This window comes from Euprymna scolopes, chromosome 6 (genome assembly GCF_053919585.1).
Source record: "Euprymna scolopes isolate OS-2025 chromosome 6, ASM5391958v1, whole genome shotgun sequence".
NCBI classification, from domain to species: Eukaryota; Metazoa; Mollusca; class Cephalopoda; order Sepiida; family Sepiolidae; genus Euprymna; species Euprymna scolopes.
The window spans coordinates 26,835,483-26,852,553 of record NC_136487.1 but is presented as its reverse complement, the minus strand read 5'-3'; the positions used below and the strand labels follow the sequence as shown (position 1 = coordinate 26,852,553).

Sequence of the window (17,071 nt, the reverse complement as noted above, 5' to 3'; positions counted from 1 at the left end):
GTAGAGTGATAGCGAGTTGTGCCTGGCAATGAAAAATGATAGTCAGCTTTGCTTGATAGTGTAGAGTGAGAACCATTTGTGTCTGGTAGCACTAGAGATGTAAGTGTTGATCTAGGCACAGGCTTTTATGTGAGATGATCTTTAAGGATCATGGGGGCATGTTATTTGAAATGTATTACAAATGAATGAATTACCTTAAGAAGACTGAATTTGGGAGGAAAGAGAGCCAAGTTTTTGGCATCAAAGACGACATGACAGAATTTATGAAGATATGTGAATGCTGTCAATCCTTTTTATTTCTTATTAAATTACGAAAAATAACCAGAATGAATTTACTTTGTGAATAAGCGACACTTGAAAAGAATTTGGAAGCATTTAAACTGTTGAATAGAAAATCATTTAAACTAATTTTAAAATTCTTAGCAGCTCCTCATTTGCTTTACAAGCGCCTCTCCATTGTCACTATTTGTGGAAACATCTTGAGCCTGCTCTCGGCCTGTCAAGCCACCAAGACATCCAATGAAACTTCCTAATACTTACATGTTGATTTATAAAGGGTCACTTTTTTAATTAACTATTATTTGCCTCACAATTCCTCATTTATTTCTTTAATTAATCATTATTTAATGTTTGTTGTTACATTCCTGAAATGCTATTGACGTTGGACAATTTGGTAGTTGTTGCCATTGTTTGTAATTTATTTATTTGTTTTATATAATTTTAAGCACGGGGTGGAAGATAAATTTGTCGTCCTAAAGAAAACAACACTACAGCTTTATTTTAAAACTTTTATTGAAAAAAATCAATTCAGGTGACTTGATTATGTAGTAGAGCTTACATCTATTCAATGTAGCTGCCTTGAGTCTCAATCACCACCTCGATACGGATTCGAAACTGGGAGTATGCCTTTTCCACAAGCGCCAGCGGGAGCTCAGTAAATAGTCGGCTGATGGTTGCGATCAGGCTGGCTTTGGTGTTGTAGTTCAGGTTTGTGATGTTCTCGACATATGACTAAACAAAGTAGTCCAGTTGGTTCATGTCAGAGGAGGAGTGGGGCCAGTGAGAAAAGGGTACAAAGTCGTAGCACTCCTTCTGAAGTCAAGTCTGGATTTCTTTGGACTTGTGGGCCAGAGCTGAGTTCTGCTGCCATACCCAGGGTTCGCCATTCTTCAACACATCCAGGTACACTTTCGTGCTGACTTTCAAGCTGACTTCAAAGCTGTGAGGTGGCATGGTGTGGCCCTCACTTGAAACCACACGAAATACCATAAATGTGGCCGGAAACTTTGTTTTCATCACAGTGGACATATTTCTGTTATTCATGGAAATCCAGCAATGCAATGTTCCCGTTGTCATAACTTGGATCTGTAGAGAGTATGAGTTGTAGAGCAGTGCATCTGCGATCTTGCTCGTAGAACATTGTGTCACTTTCAGACATGATAGAAGGCTCCTATCGCTTTTGGGATTTGTACACAACTGGCGAACTAGTAGAGGGTCTGCAACAAAAAAGAAAACTGGTTTTCATCAAACGGAAATGGATGTCACCTTTTCTAGGGCGACCATTTTACCGTTTCACCTTGTATAATCGAAAGTTCAATTTGTTGAATGATTTATTCTTTATCGTATTATGTTAAACATTTTTAAAAAATTAAAGAGTGAACCCTCTGTAATTTCTTTTTACATGCAATAATTTCATGAATAGAGACTAAAATAGCATTTATACCCCCAAAAAAGGGTTAAACAAAAATGAAAGGAAAAAGAGATTTCCACACAACATACAATGAGAGTATAGAATGTTGTAACCGAAGCAGGACCTCAATAACAGGGATGATGGCTAAATGGTTAACAACACAGACTGACAATCTGATTGTGCCAAGTTTGAATCCAGTTCGTTCCATAGTAATACGTTCACTTAGGGATGTTGACAATCTTCATGTGATCCCTTCTATAAGTACTGGATGTATTTCTAGAAAGAATTCTAACTAGAAAGATATCAGAGAAATGAATGCCAACAATATGAACGATGCTCAACAGCAACAGAATCAATAAGAAGATAAATGGAATCCATTAAAATTGGAAGGTGAAAGGCATAAAAAGTAACTAAACTAATAGAAAGAATAACATAGATTGTAATCATTGTGTTTCAGTTAAGCAGCAGAGGATGGAAGAAGATCTGATTCTGGCATACAAAATCATCAACAGGAATTTAGTTTTTTTTCATCCCAATGTTTACTCACAATCTCCATGAACACCCATAAAAGATGTACAATTGTTGCTTTTGTTCAGACAGAACAAAAGCAGTATTAATTTTATTTTATTTATTGCGGACCATTATACTCATCTTTTCTTAGTTGTTTCACGATGTTTCGGCCAACTATTTCTCTGGCCTTCGTCAGGTGGAAACTGTGACAGGATAGGATCTCTGAATCTCCTGACTGCATCCACTGCAATTACTGCCTTCTGTAGTTATTGTCGTCTCACCACGTTTTTGGCGAACTAATCCTCTGGCCGGATTTGGGTAGGATTGAAACCGCTATCTTCAGATAATTCTCATCTGGAACTACAGAGATTCAACGTCTCTATCAACTGCGCCATGGGCCCCGAAGTTGATAGAGACGCCTCTGTCGAAAGTTTTAGGCAGACATGCAAACATAAATACATAGATTTATATATTTGTAGCTCAAATTTTCGACCCAAACCGATAAAAAGCTTGTCCTATCTCTGAATACCCTTTATGTAAAATTTTAAATGTTTAGACCAGAAATTGTCTGAGTAATTTGGTAGAGACTGCAGAGGTCAAATTCTTTTAAACTTAGACCCCTATTATGACTCCTTAACATTTATTGTTTTGGGCTCAAATAAAGTTATTAAGTTAGATCCATATCCAAGGAACCTATATCTAAAATTTCAAGTGTTTAGACCCAAAATTGTCGGAGGAGTTTGGTAGAGTTCTCAAAAGTGAAATCGTTGAACTTTGACCCCTTAATCGCCAAATTTCTGGCCGAAAACCGGTCACATCGATTTCCCCAAATCTCAGTATCCTGTATATCAAATTTCGAGTCTGTAGACTGAAAATTGACAGAGTTATTGCGTATGGAAATATACACAGACACACACACAGACACTTTCACTTTTATAGATATATAATAGATAGATTCTTCCAAGTCTTTAACAAGAATGTCATCCATTGTTTTCACAGGCAAGTATTAAATCGTCAGTCTACTGGACAACGATACAAAACTTCTTAGACTATGCTTCTAAGAAACAACTGAAAAGCGACAGGAAGAAATAATAATCTTTACAATATTGTATTACACAATTAATCGGTAGGTTAATCTGATGAAATTCGATCTGTATATTCATCTAATATATAAACTACTATAAGCCTATCTGTTGGTCTCTCTATCGGTCTGTCTCCATATTTTCAAACTCTATCTCCTCTGAAACTAAAAGTTGCAGAGCAGTGCTAGGGACCTCAAATGATTGGATTTTTATAAGCCGTCCTTTAATGGGTCTTTAGGTGGTTAAAATTGTTTTTAATGGGTCAAAATTGAAAAAAAATTGTTAAACATTTTGTGCATTCATCATAGTTTATTTTTATTTTTTAATTCTTAATCACTTCATGTGCGTGTCATGTTGGTACAGTGGTAACGTCACCTGAATGCTACAGTTTCGGTTTCGATTCTAGCTGATGGCACCTAAATACTTTTTATTTACTTTCAAAATCACGACTCTATAATAATATATACGAAATCTTGGACAAATTAAAATATCATATTTAAACGTATTTTATGCCTGGGCAGAGCTGGCCCTCCCCCGTTAGTATTATATATTATTTAAGGTGTTCATTTAGAAATTTTTCTAAGCCTCAGTCAGAAAGAAAAGTGATAGTTGAATATTGCGTTGTTGCAACACAACATGGCCATTAATTCGGAATTCTCTCGAAATACCAGTGAGGTCGATACAAAGTTTGGAAGTGTGCAGCAAATTAAAATGGTTGATGAGGAAACCTCGTTTACATGCAACTGTACTTGAACAAAATTATTTTCAAAGATTTACTTGACTTTATAGGATAGATAGATTCATTTATTCTATATACAAAAATGTAGCTGTGGAATTCAATCAAAGCAAAGACAGCACACAAAAGTGATCATCCATTAAGTTGTATCAAAAAACGTCAATCGTTGATGAGCAAAGTAATGTCATCCAATGTCTATTTTATAAGATAAACGTTTGCCAATCAAATAGCTAAATCCATAGGCATTGATTCTTTTTTAACTGAGATCTTTTTTTTTTTTTTTACAAAGGGGTCACCACTTCTCGAGGCCTGGAGGCCACTCGAGGATTAGGGTTAATTAGTGTACAGAGGTCAAAGAGAACATGTCGTAGTAATCGTTAGTAGTGGAAATTTGGTAAATTAGATTACTTAAGGAGATGGCTCATCAAGAACTTGTTCATATTGGACTTGAAGACAACTATATTGTAGTCAGTTGGAAAGTAGGAAAACGGAACAGAGCTCCACATGCGTGCATTTCTAAGATAGAAGCTTTGTTCATGAAATCTACATTTATGTTTAGCCACAGATAAAGAGTGGGGAAAATTATTGATAGTGGTTTCAATTAGACGAGTATTTTTCGTGAAAATCAGGACAGGGGGGGAACCATAGATTGGAGCTCAGACGAGCACTTGCCATGAAAATAATGATAAAGCAGAGACAGGTTTGCAACTTCTCTTCTGATTTTGAGAATGTGCAAATCTCTGCAAAATGGGTCCCAAGAATGCTGATACCAGAGCAAAAACTGAAGGACATTTTAACTCGCTTCTAAATTAACCTTAAGAATGTTCACAGCATATTAATAACTCAAGATGAAATCGAGCTCCACCACTTTGATTCTGAAAAAATTTTTTTATGGAAATCGCTCTAGACAAAATATTAAGCCACTCGGTGTAAGAAACTAAAAACAATACCATTTCAAGATCAAAAACTATTCAACGATAAGTGTTAGACAGATTCCAACCCAAAAAGTAACAATTCTTCCCCCTTTGTCAGAAACATTGTTCATAGAATGTGAGAACTAAAGGACAAAATTAGAGAAGAGTTATAAGGATACTGAAAGTAAAATCAAGGTCCATTTTCTACTCTCCTTGAATGGAAACAATGGTAATCATTTTGGTTCAATTCCAAGCAAAGAGGTTGGTAAGATGGTGGCTTCTATTTTTAATAAGTAGCCACAACAGACTTGTTGGTAAAAAGAAACAATTAACAATTAATGAATAAGACTGTGCGTCAGAATTCATCTGGAGAAGCAGAGATAAACTGATGAAGCAGTTCACTCTAACCTCTTTTATTAATAAAAACTAGCTCGATTTAACTTCTTCCTTTTTCTTAAGTCAAATGACGCCTATATGGATGACTTTTTTTTAATCTTCTTTCTTTTCTTATCAGTTTTTTCAAACTGGGGATGAAGCATCCTACCGGATACCAAACATTCACCTGCTAACTTAGATATTCCAACCTAGAGATCTTTTTAAGATTCTGGCCGTCCTTTTAAGTGAAATTGTTTGAATCTCTCTTGCACTTGGTTCACCAAGTATATTTGCCAGCTAGTTTTGCAATTCTTTTTCGTGAGTCTAGTTGCTCCTATAATAACTGGAATGATAGAAATCTTCCTAAGATTCCAGTTTCTTTTCATGCCGTACATAAGACCTTGGTATTTTGTTATCTTTTCCTTTCAGCTCTGTTTAACCCAGTGTCATTGGGGACACTAACTTCTACTAAAGTTGCTTTCATAATGAGGCCATCTGTGCTGTGGAGAAATATTTGGAGGATCAAGATAAAACCTTGTCTTTCAAGGTGGGATCAAGTGCATTTAGAAATAGTCGAAAACTGGCTCCATTTTTTGCCTCCTTCTGAGTAAGGCTTTCAAAATTTTTAATGGCCCTTATATACAGTAGCACTTGCATTGAGGATGTCTTAGCTTTGTTAAGCCTCGATTGATTGCATGCACTAGTCAGGAACCCACCATGGTGCACAGAGAGGAAGCTCATATGTATCCTCGCTGAGACTTAGTCCACAATACATTGTAGTTTACATTGCACTGTAGAGAATCTACAGTTGATTTTTATAAAATTATTTTTACAAATAATGACTTGAAATAAAGTTTAAAATGCAAAAAATTAAGTACCATGCTTATTGTGCTCTAAACAGAAACATTAATTTCGAACGCACCTTTGTCTTATCAAAGAACCTACTGTTGATTTTATACGCTGAGCTCTTCTGCTTGTGTGGTAATAAAACTTCTTAAATACACTTGTAATGTTAGGCTGTGTAAGTATTAACTTTGGTTAGACTGTTCCTGCTTTAATCGGATTTTTTAATGGATTTTCGATACTTATCAAATGTATTTTGGAGTTCATGGGGAACAATCTCACACACAGAGTGTTTTTTATATATAAGTAGATACTTTGTGTGTGCGTGTGTGTGAGTTCGTTACCTATGAACTGAAAAACGGCTGTGCCGACTTTTATAAAAAGGTACTTCATGTGCTTGACAAATAGGTTTTGTATTGAAATGTCTTCAATAAGTATCAATAATCGATAATGGAAATAATCTGATGAAAGAAAGAGCAGACAATTTTGACTGAAGTTAACACCTTACACAGCCTAATATCGCACGCACATTTGAGAAGTTTTATTACCACACAAGCCGAAAGATTTGACATATAAAAACCAACAGTAGGTTCTTGGATATGATAAGGGCACATCTGTAATGAATGTTTCTGCTTAGAGTACAATTGAAGCATGACATTTGACTTTTGCATTTTAAACTTTTATTCAAGCAATTATATTAAAATAATTTTATAAAATCAGCAGTAGGTTCTCTACAGTGCAATGTGAACTACAATCTATTGTGAACTAAGTCAATGTGAGAGGCATATGAGCTTCCTCCTGGTGCATCGCAATAGTTCCCCAACTAGAATACGCAATCAATTGATTTGATTGAAAAATGATAAAAAAGGATATTTGCCAGATTATATATATATATATATATATATATATATATATATATATATCTTGCAAATATCCATTTACTGAAATACAATAATATTCAATATGGTGTAGAAATCTCTACAAGAGTAATTTGAATAATTAACTCAATTTGTCAGGATTCAATAGTCACTTTTTAGTTACTTTGTTTTTGTTTACATGCTTTTCTTCATTAGAAGATACTGCCAAGTCTGCTGCAAATAATGTGGACTCCCTCTACCAGGTAAGAAAATTTCTTGCACCTGCCAGTATATATCTACAAAGCTACTATTCGCCCATGCATGGAATATTGTTCCAACATCTAGGCAGGTGCACCAACCACTAGCTTGGACAGGGTGCTCAAAAGAGTATCTAATCTAACAGGGTCACGCACTGTCTACCCAGCTCCAGTAATGTTGCATCCCTGTTTGTTTTACAAGTATTTCAACAGAATGTACTCAGACGAATTTGAAACACTTGTACCCCATCAACATAAATATCCCCAACTAACCCGACAAGCAGCAAAATCTCACCCCTTCACTTTAGAAGTCCTCAGATGCTGAAAACTTTCTACTCTAATAATTTCTTTCATCAAACCACTTGTGTAATGAAAAAAAAAAAAAACTAAAACAAGGCATATTGCGAGAGATGTAAGGAACTACTGCGAATTAGGAGCCAGATTTATAGGAGACACCGTAATGGGGAGTTGTGTAACAAGATGTTTGTTCACATTACATCTAAATTTATGCATGTTTAATGCCTGCCTCTCTCTCTCTCTCTCTCTCTCTCTCTCTCTCTCTCTCTCTCTCTCTCTCTAATTTACTCACTCGTACACATTCGCCAGTAATAAGCAAAACGTTCTACGTATTTTGCACAGTATGTGTGTGTGTGTGTGTGTGTGTGTGTGTGTCTCTCTCTCTCTCTCTCTCTCTCTCTCTCTATCTATCTATCTATCTATCTCTAATCCACTCTCCCACACACATATACGGTATTAAATACAAAATCGCAAACTGTAAACCGCAAAAAAAAACAAACAAAAAAAACATTAATAACTCGGGGCGTTTTATATTTATTTATTTTGTCTTTCAAGCAATGATTATGCAAGAAAAGAGACTCATTATAGTTTAACAATATTTTCTTGTCTGAATAAAACAAAAGAATGACAAAAAGAAAACGGCCTGCCAATTGTTGAGCTGGTCGACGAGCAAAGAACGATGAAATTGCGAATCGCTTTTCAAAACTATTTTTTACATTGTATACACAAATAATCCGAATAATTTAAATAATACATCAACATTTGTTCAAACAACTTGTAATTATTTGCACTTTTCATGCTTCAGACAATTTTTAAACCGGTTCCTTTTTTGTATAAGTCCCATGAATTACAGGCAACCTACACTAATTTATTTATGAACATCCGATTTAAAGCTAATTAATATTTATATATTCTAGCTTTTACGTTTTTAACAACTACGTATTCAGGTATATCTTTCACGAATACAAGGCTTTCCTTTTTTGTGTGTAGTGCTATCATGTCATTTTCTCTTCCCTGCAACCGCTATCTTACAGAAGAGATGTTGCGAGTTTGTCTCTGATGTATCGTTATTTTCATGGAAAGTGTTCGACTGAGCTTCAGTCTATGCCCCCCCCCTCGCCAAACTTTCACAAGAAACACTCGTCTAGTTGAAAACACTATCAATAATTCCCCCCACTCTTTATCTGTGCCTAAACCTAAACGTAGATTCCATGAACAAAGCTTCTTTCTTAGAACTGCACGCCTGTGGAATTGTCTTCCATTTTCCTGCTTTCCGGCTGACTACAATATGGTTGTGTTCAAGTCTAACGTAAATAAGTTCTTGATGAGCCGTTCCATATAAGTTAACAAATTTACCGAATTGATTACTATATTGTCCAATTTCTACTGTACACTCTTTAACCCTTATCCTCGAGTGGCCTCTTGGCCTTGATAATGTGGTGATGCCCGCGTAAAAAAAAAAAACAAAAGAAAATGGGTGTCGGAAGAAATAGTGAAAGACAATAATAATGAAACTGATGGATTTGCATGCGTGCATATTTATTATCAAATAAACAGTTTGCTGAAGACAAACGTAAACGGACGATACGAAAGCACGTAAGGTGGCACTTCATATGATAATCAAAACTAAAATCACATACATAATTACTAAAGAGAGAAAGCATTAACATCCTAATGCAATAAAAAATAATCCATGTGTGACCATGAGACATGCGACATAGCGCGGACGGCTATGCGCAAATGCATGCGAAATTATGTCACCGGCAAAGAAAAAAGATAATAAAAAGAAGAAAGACGATCACAAGAGAGACGTGGAGAACGTTTGAGATCACGTTAGAGATTTGAATAGCGTTAGATATCTTGTTAGAGGAACGATCACGTGGGTGACGTCACGGCCGTAGCAATGAGGAAATAAATATCGTTACAAAGAAAGAGCAAGTTGAAGTTCTTTGTTTCCTTTGCAACTGAGGCTACAGTGTATTGGTTCTCTGTGTAATATTACAACCAGAGTCATGAGTAATAGATAAGTGAATGTCTCTTTTATTATGGTGTTCTGAGTGTCTATGCGACTGCTACCAGAAAAAACGCATGATTGATGGAGTATTGTCAAAACCGTGTAAAAATGACAGCCAGTCAGATCATGTTTGATGGCCTTAAAAGACCAGCCAGAACGAGAGAGAGCCTCGTTCTGAATTTCTATACATGCGTAGAAGGAGTTTTAAAAAATTTTTTTATTACTATTTTAACTCACTTAGTAACATCACATATGCATAATCCCTACACTGTTTCTATTTTCATCTTCTCTTCTGGTCGTGTCGTCGTCTCTCACATTGGTGGCTGGTGAGAGGGCGTGCACGGGTTCACAAGTATAAAAAATAAAGACCTCAAAACACAAACTTTGAGAGAAACAAAAGACTCCAACACATTCCGTATATATCGGCTGGGTTCTGGATGCACTGGGAATAACCCTGTAAAGGTCCACATCTACGTTTTCTGTCATAGCCGTGTTCGTCAGTTGACGTCAGCTTATCAAAATCTGCTCCAAGCCATGACCTGCCTTCAACTGTGTCCACTGTCCCCAACTCTCACAAACTCAAGACTGTCCATAAACTGTCTCTAACTACCGTAAACTGTTGTAAAACTCCCAACTGACCGTAAACTAACTCTAAATATATCGACTTCTATTATTCGGTCCTTTTGTCCTAATCACTGTCACACATTGATTAACAATCCTATTATCGGCTGCCTTTGTGTGCCTCTGGCCTTCTTCAGGTGGTTTAACGAGAAGCGATAAGAATGTTGAGTCTCTGAACTGTATCCTCAATAATTACTGCTTTCCATAGTTGTTGTTATCTCACCACGTTTTGGCCAACTAATCCTTTGGTCTACTTTGAGTAGGATTAAAACTACTATCTTTAGAAAATGCTCACCTGGAACTGTAGCCTGTGGCCCAGTGAATAGAGGTATTGAATCTCTATGATTCCAGGTGAGCATTGTCTGAAGATAGCGGTTTCAATCCTAACCAAAGTAGGCCAGAGGATTAGTTGGCCAAAATGTGATGAGACAACAACAACTATGGAAGACAGTAATTACTGAGGATAAAGTTAAGAGACTTAGCATTCCTATTCCGTTGTGGGTAACCACATGAAGAAGGTCAGAGGAATAGTTGGCCGAAACGTCACCAAACAATAACAACTATGAAGATGAGGATAACAGTCCACAAACAAATAAATAAATATACAAATTACTCATCTCAAAGGATTCCAAGAAAATATAACAGATGAATTATTTTGTATGCATGGACTTTGTCATTCTTTCTTTTAAACATTGTCTTTCCCCATCTAAAAGTCTAGCTGTTCAATGTAGCTGGAAAAAAAAGAAACGTACAAAGTTAGTGTTCCGTAACAAAAAGAAACTGATTTTCATCAATGTTTTTTAGGGTAATTAAAATTGTCTCTTAAATAGATTTTCTCTCTACTAGGATTAATCAGAATTAGAAAGTAAATTTAAATTTGACATGACATAAATCCGATTAAATACTTAAAATTCTCTTTGAAAAATGTAGCAAGAAAATTAATTCTTTTTGCGCACGAAAAGGATTGTCAACATAAAACAGACCCGGAATTTAAATTGAAAGATTTTCATTCACGTCCAGCAGTTGATTCGGACGCATGCCAGAGTTAGAGACGATATAATTTGAAGCAGGTCTTAGACACCTGTTATTTGGTTCCTTCGGTCATTAGTTAGAGTTAATACTGGCTGTTACATCTTCAATATTGGTTTTAATAGTTTAAAAGCAGTTTTGAAGCATTTCTCCTAACAAATACCCCAGATATCTTAGCACAAAGTGAGACTAACCTACACTCCTCCATCCCCTCTAACTACTTTAACATGCCTAGATATCTCCCACTCTGCCGTAAGGACTCTGACAGACATATGCACGGGCTTGGAGTATATATTCGGAACACCCTCCCCTTGACTAGAGAAACTAAACTAGAATCGGACGATCAAGCCTTTATGTGCTTTAGACTTAACATGCAACATAACGTTAACTACTTTTATTTTCTCTACCGCTCTCCCTCGACCCAGGACTGTACCCTAATAAACAAAGTCTCTGACAGCATAGATATAGCACTTTCCCTTGACACTAGCACACAAGTGCATGTGTTTGGTGACTTCAATGTCCACTACAGCAACTGGCTTGGATTTTCTACTCACACAGATGCAGCTGGTATGACTACATATAACTTCTCTATATCTCATTCCCTATCACAGATGGTTACATTTCCAACCCGTTTCCCTGACCAGCAAGAACAACACGCATCACTTCTAGATCTGTTTCTGACCACAGTTCCTGATGACTGTAACTAATGCCCACAGCCCACTTGGGAACGCCAATCATGCAGTGGTAATAGTTGAAATAGCCCTAAACTTTAGAGCCAAAACTGAAGAGCCACTGCTCAAAACAATGAGATATTTTAAAAAGGCTGACTGGGAAGCCATCAGAGATCTTATCAAAGATGCCCCATGGCAAAATATCTTTTCACTTCCTGCTGAACAGTGCGCAAATGAGACCACTGAATGGTTCAAAACAGCAATTGAAGCACATGTTCCCACACGGAAATTTTATAGCAAGCCCCACTCTTCCCAATGGTTTGCCTCTACTTGTGCAGCTGCCATCACACAAAGGCAGCATGCATACCGCAGATTTAACCGACATAAGTCCAGTTTAAACAGGCAGAAGTATAGAGAAGCCAGAAGTAACTGTAGGAAAGAAATAGCGACAGCTAAGAGAGAATTTACTGAAACCACCAAAAACGCATCGAAACACAGAACCCGCGACTTCTGGAAAATCTGTAGTAGTGTAGTAAATAATGGGCAATCAACATTCCCCCACTATCCAACAATCATAAGGTTGTTTGCTCTGCAACTAAGAAGGCTAACATGCTTGCCAGTCGGATTGCCTCCAACTCCACACTGGACCCTTCCAACCACCCCCTCCTTGACTTTCCTTTGCGGACAGATGCCACACTAGACGATCTCAGGTGCATGCTATCATAAGAAATCTTGACACTGCAAAAGCATGTGGACCTGATCTCATCCCGGCTGTGCTATGAAAAAAGTGCTCCGCCGAAGTAGCTCCAGTTCTCTCCAAACTTTACAACAAATTCCTTAATGAATCTTGCTTTCCTGCCTGCTGGAAAACTGCTTCTGTAGTACCAGTTTTCAAGAATTCTGTTGAAAGAACTGACCAATAAATTATCACCCCATTAGCCTCCTCCCACTTTTCTCCAAAATATTTGAGACAATAATTAACCAAGTTCTAGTCCATCACCTTACAGATGCTAAACTTCTGACTGACCAACAATATGGATTTAGACAAGCCCGTTCAACACCAGACATCCTAACTGTAATCTCAAAATGTATATACCAGTCACTGGACAAAGCAGGGGAGGGTAGATCAGTAGCTCTAGATATATCTAAGGCTTTTGATAGGGTATGGCATGAAGCTCTTCTCAGGAAAATCAGATCATACGGTATCACTGGAAGAATACATGACATAATTAAATCCTTCTTAGATAAGAGAAAAATCCAGGTTGTCCTCGACGGTCGTACATCCAAACAATATGATATAAATGTGAGAGTGCTTCAGGGGTCTATCCTGGGACCTCTGTTATTCCTAATCTTCATAAATGACCTCCCTGACAAAATTGCCTGTGAGATGGGTATATATGCTGACGACACCACACTCTATAACAGACACGACAGGAAAACAAATGAACACATAACTAAAGAAATGGCAGAAACACTAGAGGATGATCTCTGATCTGTAATGGAATGGGGACATAAATGGATGATCACATTCAATGCTGCTAAGACTAAACTCGTTTCCTTCAATAATTACAAGAAACCTTCTCTACCACCAATAGCAATTGCCAATGACTCTTTATCTGAAAGCACATCTTTTAAACTCCTCAGCCTAACTCTCTCAGGAAACATGAGTTGGAACAATTACATCAAGAGTATCGCCAGGACCGCAGCGAAGAAGGTAGGTTCTCTCTACCGTGCTAGAAAGATACTAACACCCGAAAGTATCCTATACCTCTATAAGGCCACCATTCGCCCATATATGAAGTATTGTTGTCATATTTGGGCTGGTGCATCTACCACTAGTCTCTCGCTCCTAGACAAGGTTCAAAAGAGAGTCGCCAATCTGATAGGTCCTGAACTGTCATCTAAACTTCAGCCACTGTCCCATCGACGAAACGTTGCATCCTCATTCAATGCCGGACAACGTTGGGTCTCCTTACTAGTCTCTATATAAAGTCAGATACATGTTTTTATGTTTATATATTTGTATGTACAGGATTCACTAATTAACAGATAATTATCTTTGAGAACCATGTTACTAAGCATAATGGTTCAAGTATTGGTTATATATATAGTTTTATTTTTATGCAAATGGGATAAAAAGGGAATGGAAACTGTAGGAAAATTCAAATCCCTTTGATTTTTTACAATATTATTATTATGAATCAATTTTTAGCTTCTTTGGAATATTTTTAAGGGTTTTAAGGGGCATAATGTCGTGACCATCGTCATAGCCACGATAATGTGGACACAACCTTTTATTTGAAAAATCAAATATAACAGATTTACATTTAATTTGATTCATAGTCATTAGACATTAAATAAGCAAGATACTGTAATTAAAATTTTTTTTCTTAATACATTTTGTAGAATCAAAATCATGGAATGGATTTTGATCGAAATTACATTAAGCCATATTATATCTTGATTTTAATCTTGGAAAGGAGTGCAAAACTGTTTTGCTTGGGGAATTTATTTTATTGATCCTATAGACATGACAGAAAAGAATAGACGCCCATAGAAATAGTTTATTTCAATAAACATATAATTTTTAAAACAACGTGACACGCATACGAATCGATTCAAAATTAAAGATTAACGAAGATGAATGTACAAAATGTATAACGATTTTTTTTTCAATTTTGACGTATTTTTGATCTCTTAAAAACTATTTTAACCGACTAAAAACCCATAAAAGAACTTCCCGTAATAAAATCAATCATTTGAGGCCCTTTGTTCCGCTTCGACTTTTAGTTTATAATATATATATGAATGGAAATGTATAAAAAGGAATACGAAAAGTATAAAAGCTTATAACTTTTCTTTATTCGTTTTCAATTGGTGACGTGCAGGAATACAAAATAATATTATGAAAAAAAATTAAAAACTTTTTTACAAGTACATAATTTTCGACCGATCCTTCAGTCTTCATCGGTGTAGTAAACTATAATTTTTAAAATAAAATAAAAAATAAATGGTCACAAATTTAATAACTAATACTTGTTTGACATTCCCGTTGTTGTTTTTTATGCTAGAACCCTTCTAGGCATGACATTGATCAGTTAACGAATATCATCTTGAGGAATTTCTTGCCATGTCTCACGCAATAATACTAAAAGTTCAGGCTTAGAAGATGGCTTCCTCTTCTTTTTGCTAAGGTTCTTGTCTAAATGTTATCAATTGGATTCATATCCGAGGACTGTCTTAACCATGGAAGTTTATTAATCCCATTTTGGCTCAACCAATGTTGTGTCGTCCTAGAAGAGTGACAAGGAGCTCTGTTTTCCATAAATAAGGAGTTAACTGTTTTCGTTTTATCACTTGAGAATATTGGTTGGAGTCCTTCATGTAATATTGAATTGATGTTTCCTTCGCACTCCGCCAGGTTTGAGCGACCATCACTCCAAATTGCACCCAATACCATAACCAAGAACCCCCGTGTTTCAATATTGGCTGCAGTGTTTTTTAAGTCAAACTCTTGCTGAAGGAGCTTCCATACCCATACCCTTCAACTGTCTGGAAATAATGCAAATCGTGACTCATCAGAAAAAAAATGACATTGGTCTTAAAGGTCATAAATCTCTCCCCCATCTCATGAGACGAATCTTTTCTGTGCTTGATATTGGCAGGATGAAGAAGAGGATTCCTTCTCGCAACTCTACTATAGTAGCCCCGCTTGTAAAGATACCTGACAACTATTCTGGGATTTACACCAGCTTGTGTTGTAATGTCAGAGGCTTTGCACCGAGGATCCTTTTCAACATTTCTTTTCACAAGATGCAAGGTTTTTTCAAAGGGCCCGGAGCGACCTGAATGAGGTTTTGTGCACTCTTTGTCCTCTCTTGTGAATTGTACGCCTGCTATTTTGCGTTAACTAAGACTACTTTGATGTTAACCCATGATTTGTCCCTATAGAAACTCTGATATGTCTGATGCTCCTTTGGTTCATGGTAGGCTTTAATGTTGTTAGATGAAATTTTAATGAGATACTCTCAGTTATTTCAGCAATATTTTTATCTGTAGATATCATCATCATCATCATGTACTGTCCTTCGTGTCCGAAGACGACTTCCTGTGAACCATCATTCTCCACTTGTCACGGTCGTGACTGAGGGTCTGCCACATTCCAGTAGGGATCGACCTGTCCTTTAGATTTTGTTTGACGGTGTCACGAAACCTGAGCTTAGGTCTGCCTATGCCTTGTACCCCATCCTCCAGTTGTGAAAACAGTATCTGTTTTGGTAGTCGGGAGTTCTCCATTCTGTTTATGTACCCGGCCAATCTCAGGTTTTTCCGGATGAGCAGGTCATACATGCTTGGGAGGTTGGCTTGTGATAGGATCTCCCTGTTGCTGACAAAGTCATACCACTTGACATTTAAAATCTGCCCGAGGTGTCTCATCATATAGGTATTGAGCTTGCGGGCTACCAGTTTGTACACTGGCCAAGTTTCTGCACCGTATAAGAGTGATGAGAGGACGATGGCGCGGTACACCAAGCATTTAGTTATGAAAATCAGGTTTTTATTTTGCCAGCCCTTCTGTTTGAGTTTTCCATAGGATATGGAGGCGTTAGCCATTCTTGTAGAAATCTCCTCATCCATTTTGTTGTTGTTCATGACCGTGGTCCCTAGGTATTTGAATTTGCTGACAATGTAAAGCTCCTGGTCTTAAATCTTAATTGGCTGGCTTGTTGCTGGTGATCCAGGGAATTGTTTTCGGTTTTCTTGATGTTGATCTTCAATCCGAAGGCCTTAGCTGATTCTGCAAAGCGAGTTATTATATTCTGAGCATCCTCGTGATTATGCGCTACAAATGCAGTGTCATCAGCAAACATGAGCTCCTGTACGAGTATCTTTCTTGTTCTATTTGCGGATTTGTATGCATTGACATTAAAAAGGTCTGCTCCCGGCCTAGATCATATAAAGCGGATATGATCTGGATCTGTTTGAGTGAGAAGATCATATCCGCTATGCCTCTATTTGCATGGAATCCACATTGTGCCTCAGGTAGCAAGGTTTCAGTGTGCGCTGTAAGCTTGTTCAGAAGAACACGAGCGAACACTTTCCCAGGGACTGAGAGCAGTGATATACCCCTGTAATTACCGCACAACCTGCGATCTCCCAATCTTGAGGGACGGT

General features: G+C 37.1%; 1 protein-coding gene across 4 annotated transcripts in view; it reads right to left on the bottom strand.

Moving 5' to 3' along the window:
* LOC145277579 (uncharacterized) overlaps positions 1-17,071 on the bottom strand; it is a 105,966-nt gene that overhangs the window by 28,058 nt on the left and 60,837 nt on the right. The window lies entirely within an intron of this gene.